We start from the raw sequence: 6,943 nt of genomic DNA, 5'->3' as shown, positions 1-6,943 counted from the left end.
ATGCACCAACTGCTAACTCCATTCGGCGATGGTATGCGCAGTTTAAAGCTTCTGGATGCTTCTGTAAGGGGAAATCAACGGCTCGGCCTGCAGTGAGCGAAGAAACGGTTGAAAGCGTGCGGCCAAGTTTTACACGTAGCCCGCGGAAGTCGAGGAATAAAGCAAGCAGGGAGCTAAACGTACCACAGCCGACACTTTGGAAAATCTTACGGAAAAGGCTAAAGCAGAAGCCTTACCGTTTACAATTGCTACAAGCCCTGACACCCGATGACAAAGTCAAATGCTTTGAATTTTCGGCGCGGTTGCAACAGCTCATGGAAGAGGATGCGTTCAGTGCGAAACTTGTTTTCTGTGATGAAGCAACATTTTTTCTTAATGGTGAAGTGAACAGACACAATGTGCGAATCTGGGCGGTAGAGAGTCCTCACGCATTCGTGCAGCAAATTCGCAATTCACCAAAAGTTAACGTGTTTTGTGCAAACTCACGGTTTAAAGTTTACGGCCCCTTTTTCTTCTGCGTAAAAAACGATACAGGACACGTGTATCTGGACATGCTGGAAAATTGGCTCATGCCACAATTGGAGACCGACAGCGCCGACTTCATCTTTCAACAGGATGGTGCTCCACCGCACTTCCATCATGATGTTCGGCATTTCTTAAACAGGAGATTGGAAAACGGATGGATCGGTCGTGGTGGAGATCATGATCAGCAATTCATGCCATGGCCCCACACTCTCCTGACTTAACCCCATGCGATTTGTTTCTGTGGGGTTATGTGAAAGATTCAGTGTTTAAACCTCCTCTACCAAGAAACGTGACAGAACTGTGAGCTCGCATCAACGATGCTTTCGAACTCATTGATGGGGACATGCTGCGCCGAGTGTGAGAGGAACTTGATTATCGGCTTGATGTCTGCCGAATCACTAAAGGGGCACATATCGAACATTTGTGAATGCCTAAAAAAACATTTTGAGTTTTTGTATGTGTGTGCAAAGCATTGTGAAAATATCTCAAATAATAAAGTTATTGTAGAGCTGTGAAATCGCTTCAATCATTTGTAATAACCCTGTATCTATGATAAATCGGTTACAGAAGTAAGTATAACTGTTTCTCGTTCCTACCCATAGTTTCCCTAAGGAAGAAAACCGAAGGCAGCTTTGGATACAGGCCCTGAAACGGAACAACTTTAAGCCATCTGCACAAACGCGCCTTTGCTCGAAGCACTTCGAGGAGAAGTGCTTTGATAGGTTAGTTATTACTTATAATGTATATTTATAATTTATATTTACAGTGCCTGTCAATTTTAATCTTGATGTTTTTATAGGGCTAAGACTGGAGGAAATTGACTAAGTAGTGATGCTATCTACATCTACATCTACATCTACATGACTACTCTGCAATTCACATTTAAGTGCTTGGCAGAGGGTTCAACGAACCACAATCATACTATCTCTCTACTATTCCACTCCCGAACAGCAAGCGGGAAAAACGAACACCTAAACCTTTCTGTTAGAGCTCTGATTTCTCTTATTTTGATGATCATTCCTACCTATGTAGGTTGGGCTCAACAAAATATTTTCGCATTCGTAAGAGAAAGTTGGTGACTGAAATTTCGTAAAAAGGTCTCACCGCGACGAAAAACGTCTATGCTGCAATGACTTCCATCCCAACTCGTGTATCATATCTGCCACACTCTCTCCCCTATAACGCGATAATACAAAACGAGCTGCCCTTTTTTGCACCCTTTCGATGTCCTCCGTCAATCCCACCTGGTAAGGATCCCACACCGCGCAGCAATATTCTAACAGAGGACGAACGAGTGTAGTGTAAACTGTCTCTTTAGTAGACTTGTTGCATCTTCTAAGTGTCCTGCCAATGAAACGCAACCTTTGGCTCGCCTTCCCGACAATATTATTTACGTGGTCCTTCCAACTGAAGTTGTTCGTAATTTTAACACCCAGGTACTTAGTTGAATTGACAGCCTTGAGAATTGTACTATTTATCGAGTAATCGAATTCCAACAGATTTCTTTTGGAACTCATGTGGATCATCTCACACTTTTCGTTATTTAGCGTCAACTGCCACCTGACACACCATACAGCAATCTTTTCTAAATCGCTTTGCAGCTGATACTGGTCTTCGGATGACCTTACTAGACGGTAAATTACAACATCATCTGCGAACAGTCTAAGAGAACCGCTCAGATTGTCACCCAGGTCATTTATATAGATCAGGAACAGTAGAGGTCCCAGGACGCTTCCCTGGGGAACACCTGATATCACTTCAGTTTTACTCGATGATTTTCCGTCTATTACTACGAACTGCGACCTTCCTGACAGGAAATCACGAATCCAGTCGCACAACTGAGACGATACCCCATAGCTCCGCAGCTTGATTAGAAGTCGCTTGTGAGGAAGGGTGTCAAAAGCTTTCCGGAAATCTAGAAATACGGAATCAACTTGAGATCCCCTGTCGATAGCGGCCATTACTTCGTGCGAATAAAGAGCTAGCTGCGTTGCACAAGAGAGATGTTTTCTGAAGCCATGCTGATTACGTGTCAATAGATCGTTCCCTTCAAGGTGATTCATAATGTTTGAATACAGTCTATGCTCCAAAACCCTACTGCAAACCGACGTCAATGATATAGGTCTGTAGTTAAATGGATTACTCCTACTACCCTTCTTGAACACTGGTGCGACCTGCGCAATTTTCCAATCTGTAGGTACAGATCTATCGGCGAGCGAGCGGTTGTATATGAATGCTAAGTAGGGAGCTATAGTATCAGCGTAATCTGAAAGGAACCTAATCGGTATACAATCTGGACCTGAAGACTTGCCCGTATCAAGCTATTTGAGTTGCTTCGCAACCCCTAAGGTATCTACTTCAAAGAAACTCATGCTAGCAGATGTTCGTGTTTCAAATTCTGGAATATTCCATTCGTCTTCCCTGGTGAAGGAATTTCGGAAAACTGCGTTCAATAACTCCGCTTTAGCGGCACAGTCGTCGATAACAGTACCATCGGCACTGCGCAGCGAAGGTATTGACTGCGTCTTGCCGCTTGTGTACTTTACATGCGACCAGAATTTCTTCGGATTTTCTACCAAATTTCGAGACAATGTTTCGTTGTGGTACCTATTAAAGGCATCTCGCTTCGAAGTACGTGCCAAATTTCGCGCGTCTGTAAATTTTAGCCCATCTTCGGGATTTCGCGTTCTTCTGAACTTCGCATGCTTTTTCCGTTGCCTCTGCAACAGCGTTCGGACCTTTTCTGTGTACCACGGGGGATCCGTTCCATCTCTTACCAATTTATGAGGTATGAATATCTCAATTGCTGTTGCTACTATATCTTTGAATTTGAACCACATCTCGTCTACATTCGCATAGTCAGTTCGGAAGGAATGGAAATTGTCTTTTAGGAAGGCTTCTAGTGGCACTTTATCCGCTTTTTTAAATAAAATTATTTTGCGTTTGTTTCTGATGGATTTGGAAGAAATGGTATTGAGCCTAGCTACAATGACCTTGTGATCACTAATCCCTGTATCAGTCATGATGCTCTCTATCAGCTCTGGATTGTTTGTGGCCAAGAGGTCAAGTGTGTTTTCGCAACCATTTACAATTCGCGTGGGTTCGTGGACTAATTGCTCGAAATAATTTTCGGAGAATGCATTTAGGACAACCTCGGAAGACGTTTTCTGCCTACCGCCGGTTTTGAACAAGTATTTTTGCCAACATACGGAGGGTAGGTTGAAGTCCCCACCAACTATAACCGTATGAGTAGGGTATTTATTTGTTACAGAGACTCAAACTTTCTCTGAACTGTTCCGCAACTGTATCATCGGAGTCTGGGGGTCGGTAGAAGGAGCCAATTATTAACTTAATTCGGCTGTTAAGTATAACCTCCACCCACACCAATTCGCACGGAGTATCTACTTCGACTTCACTATAAGATAAACCACTACTGACAGACACAAACACTCCACCACCAATTCTGCCTAATCTATCTTTCCTGAACACCGTCTGAGACTTCGTAAAAATTCTGCAGAACTTATTTCAGGCTTTAGCCAGCTTTCTGTACCTATAACGATATCAGCTTCTGTGCTTTCTATTAGCGCTTGAAGCTCAGGGACTTTTCCAGCGCAAGTACAACAATTTACAACTATAATTCTGACTGTTCCTTGATCCAAGCACGTCCTGTAATTGCCAAGCACCCTTTGACATTGCAGCCCATCCCGCACTTTCCCGAGGCCTTCTAACCTAAAAAAAAAAACCGCCCAGTCCACGCCACACAGCCTCCGCTACCCGTGTAGCCGCCAGCTGAGTGTAGTGAACTCCTGACCTATTCAGCGGAACCCGAAACCCCACCACCCTATGGCGCAAGTCAAGGAATCTGCAGCCAATAGGGTCGCAAAACCGTCTGAGCCTCTGATTCAGACCCTCCACCCGGCTCTGCACCAAAGGTCCGCAGTCGGTTCTGTCAACGATGCTGCAGATGGTGAGCTCTGCCTTCATCTCGTAAGCAAGACCGGCAGCCTTCACCAAATCAGATAGCCGCTGGAATCCAGAGAGAATTTCCTCAGATCCAAAGCGACACACGTCATTAGTACCGACATGTGCCACCACCTGCAGCTGGCTGCACCCTGTGCTCTTCATGGCATCCGGAAGGACCCTTTCCACATCAGGAATGACTCCTCCCGGAACGCACACGGAGTGCACACTGGATTTCTTCCCCTCCTTAGCCGCCGTATCCCTAAGGGGCCCCATTACGCGCCTAACATTGGAGCTCCCGATACTTTTTGATTTTCCGGAGCACATGAAATCGAAGAGGCCTAAGCTCCGTAAATCACACACTAGAAGGCGTTCGTTAGATGATGCCTCGTCTTCTGAAATCTGTGCTTCCAATGCCTGTAAGTTTGAATGTTGTTAGAATGTGTATGATAACTGCGAGTTAGTAAAATATTGTATTAGAATAGAATTGTCCCACATTACTTTTTTTTAACTGATAGTTTTAACTTATGTAAGAATAGTGGGAACTGAACCTTTGAAGTGCACCTAAAATTGATACTCTAAAATTGACCTGCTCCTAAAGTCGACAGTTTTGACACCTATAGTTGACATAATTCCCATATCCATTTTCTTTTATAAGTAACTAGAGTTCAAAACGCGGCGAATCCAATTTTTAAAGTTTTGAAACGAGCCCACTGTTACTGTTTAAAAAAATTTTAACGACATGTTACTTTAATTGATACTTTATGGTAATTTCGTCGCACTGCCCACCAGAGTGGCGTTAGATGTATTTGTTAGATTTTATAAATGGTACTGTGAACAAATCCAGGTGAAATGTAGTTCAGGCATAATTTTTCGCAAATAAAAAGTAATTTTTGTTGTAAGCGTTTGGCAGTCAATTGAGAAATGTGGGGAAAATACGATACAAACATAGGCTGGCAGACCGCTGATTTGAAATCCCGTCACGTTTCACGTTTTGCCAACAGTCACGTGGTTTATGTTGGAGCCACACCAGTCCTATAGCTTCTGCACAGCAAGGCCAGTCTACTACTATCTATGGTCGAAGGTAGCGCTCTGCATTAATAAGTCTGACCGCTGTGCGCACGGTGCAAGAGACTCTGTGGCTGATCGCACTAGCAGTTGGAGGTGAACAGCCAGCAGTGATGGAGGTTGGAAGAGAGTGGTTAGCATTGATGGAGGTTAGAGGTTTGAAGTGTTAGCGAAAGTGGACGTCTGGATGTGTCCGACTTGGAGATTGAATATTATTCATGACTATATAATTTTTGGAACTGGATGTCATGGTCGATTATATAATTTTTTAATTGGTTGTTACATTATTAAGGTAAATATACTGTTTGCTCTGCAACAAAATCTTTCCTTTCCCAACCACATGCCTATCAGTAGTTAGTGCCTTCAGTAGCTAGAATCTTTTATTTAGATGGCTGTATTGGCACTTGCTGTAATGCAGTAGTTCGTCTAATGAAGATTTTTGCGAGGTAAGTGACTTATGTAATGTATAGGTTATTCTTACGATTTCTTTTAATTCAGGGCCATTCTTTTGTATTAATTGTGTGAAGTCAGATTATCATTTTTTAAGCAGTCACATTGCATTGCGCTGAGATATTGTGGGTCATTAATGACTAGAATAAGTTTGAGTTCGGTTTGTCAGGACAAATTCTGTGGGTCAGTGTTTAAATGATAAGAATAAGTAAAGAGAAAGTAGGCTCAATACGTTCAATTTCACTCAGCAGTTAAAAGTATTAAGTTTCAGCCTTATACCCATGAGAGTTCTACAGTCGCGGAATCAAAGCGTTACCCCATAGTTAGCAGACTGTTGTAGATAGTGAGCGAGAATAAGTTATTGATGACTAAAATCACTGTTATGTGTGTGTGTTTTATCAACCTCATGGAAAAATGGCACAAACGTATGTACCGACACAATATTTCATTCTGCTCGCACCAGGCAGTTTGTTTCCACGGAGTAGTACATGACCTCATGTAGGCTGCATCTACTGCTATCGAATCCGCACAGCATGGATGCTGTTTTAATGCTGCCGTTGTACATATCAGCACTTTCCAGTCCGCCTGTCCACTGTTCCAAGGTCTCTCAAACATCCTGTTGTGTCTCTGAATTTAACTGTTCACCAGAACATTTTACAGACCTTTTATTAAAAGCGAAAGATTTTGCTTCACGTTCAAGATGTCATAAGCAATGAAACATCCCCTCAGAAAAATTGTACATGACTGTGCTTAAACTGACACACAATATTTTTTGTTAGCGCAACGCAATCTGACTTTCAGTAATCCCTACAACAGAACGCCCTGACTAAATTAACCTATACGTTTCACAAATCACTTACCTCACAAAAATCTTCGTTACTCAAACTACTGCAATACAGCGAGCGCCAGTACTGCCAGCTAAATAAAAGATTCAAACTAC

This window comes from Schistocerca gregaria, chromosome 6 (assembly GCF_023897955.1).
Source record: "Schistocerca gregaria isolate iqSchGreg1 chromosome 6, iqSchGreg1.2, whole genome shotgun sequence".
NCBI lineage: Eukaryota > Metazoa > Arthropoda > Insecta > Orthoptera > Acrididae > Schistocerca > Schistocerca gregaria.
The sequence above is the reverse complement of the archived record's forward strand: the minus strand, read 5'-3'. Positions refer to the sequence as shown.